Source organism: Dipodomys ordii, unplaced genomic scaffold, assembly GCF_000151885.1.
Source record: "Dipodomys ordii isolate 6190 unplaced genomic scaffold, Dord_2.0 Scaffold84, whole genome shotgun sequence".
NCBI classification, from domain to species: Eukaryota; Metazoa; Chordata; class Mammalia; order Rodentia; family Heteromyidae; genus Dipodomys; species Dipodomys ordii.
The window spans coordinates 4,801,775-4,803,760 of NW_012267300.1; positions in this window are offsets into that span (position 1 = coordinate 4,801,775).

The window sequence follows — 1,986 nt, forward strand, 5'->3', positions numbered from 1 at the left end:
TGGTGCCCAGCCTGCACTCAACATTTCTGGTAACTTTCATTGCCTAGAATTTAGTCACATCTGGCTCCACCAAATCAGGAAGGTAGACTAAGAAATACACTTCATCCATGTCCAACTAAAATTCAAGACAAAGGGGACATTACATCTTAAGGAAGACAGTTTTTTGAAATGCAAATTGTTTATAATGACCAAAAATCACCTTATTAGTTTACTATTGCTGTGTAACAAATCACAGCAACCTCAAAGTCTTAAGACATTTACTTATTCTCTCAACTTTTTACTTATTCTCAGAACCTTTTTTTTTTTTTTTGGTCAATCATGGGGCTTGAACTCAGGGCCTGGGTGCTGTCCCTGAGCTTTTCAGCTCAAGACTAGCACTCTATCACTTGAGCCACTTCTGGCTTTTTCTGTTTATGTGTTGCTGAGGAATCAAACAGAGGGCCTCATGCATGCAAGGCAAGCACTCTACCACTGATCAGAACTCTTGAAAGGCATGATTAGGTCTCTGCTCAGGGTTTCACGAGGTCACAAGCAAAGTAAAAGCAGTATGACCTTCTAGAGAGGAGGAATCTACTTCCAAGCTCATTTAGAATTCAATTCCTGCTGGGCAGACATGGTTTATGCCTTGTAATCCTAGCTACTCTGGAGACTGAGATCTAAGGATTTCAGTTCAAAGCTGGAGTAGGAATGTCCGTGAGAGTTTTATCTCCAATTAACCGCCCCCTCCCCAAACACACACACATACACAATAGCTTGAACTGGAGAGAAAAGATCTATATTAAATGCAAAGAAAATGTGTGGGCTTGAAAATGTACATAATGTACAAGATAAATATGAATTCAAGTTTTAATCATCTTAGAAAATAAATCAATTCTCAGGCTGTAATGAAAAATGTATTAACAATCCAAAACATCCAAGGGACTGGGATAGCATCCATTTTTATTTATTTGTTTGTTTGTTTATTTTTTGTCAGTCATAGGGCTTGAACTCTGGGCCTGGGTGCTGTCCCTCAACTCTTCAGCTCAAAGCTAGTGCTCAACCACATGAGCCACAGCACCACTTCTGATTTTCTGGTGGTTTAGTAGAGATGAGAGTCTCACAGACTTTCCTGCCCGGGCTGGCTTTGAACTATGATCCTCAGATCTCAGCCTCCTAAGTAGCTAGGATTACAGGTGTGAACCACCAGTGCCCATCAATCCACTTCCAGCTTTTAATGATCCTAAAAATAGAATCTGTCAACCTTCACTCTACTCTGCCCACAGCCTGGCAGCTGAGTACTACAGAAAAAAAGCTTAAAGTTGGAGGACCCACTGTGAGTGTACACCCACAACCTCTAGTCACACCTGGTCCTCAATAGTGTAGGCAATCTCTGGTTTTCTTTTCAGTTTCTTTCTTCCTTGTCCTCCTTCCCAGAATCCAATGTCAGCCTTCTATGCTCTCCATCAACCTTTAGTCCCATCAAAATCACCCCCACTGTTAGCTACAGACAACCTCAAATTCGACTTCACTGAAAAACAGACACCAGCCAGGAACTAATAGCTGTAAATACCTGTCAACCTTGCTACTCAGGAGACTGAGATCTGATGGTCAAGGTTCAAAGTTAGTCCAGGCAGTAAAGTCCTGAGACTTTTATCTCCAAATAAGCACTAAAAAAGCTGGGCTCAGAGACAAATCCCTGACCCTGACTTCAAGCCCTCATATTGTACACACACACACACACACCAGACACCAGGAAGAGACCCCTTCCCTCAACCAACCTACAAACTCACTTTCCTCATCTCTGCTTCTTCTTGTCAGGTTCGATGAGAGCTGAATTCTGCCTCCTGTCAAGGTAGCTATCTTCATCCACCAGTCATGAATTTTATTCCCTCCAGACATGTTCTTGCCTTCTACTGCCCTCTTTACTTCCAGTTAGGATTTAAGAGCTCAAGACTCTCAAATATATAAGAAAAGAAGAGCAGTATAGAAAAAGCTATAGATAAAGGG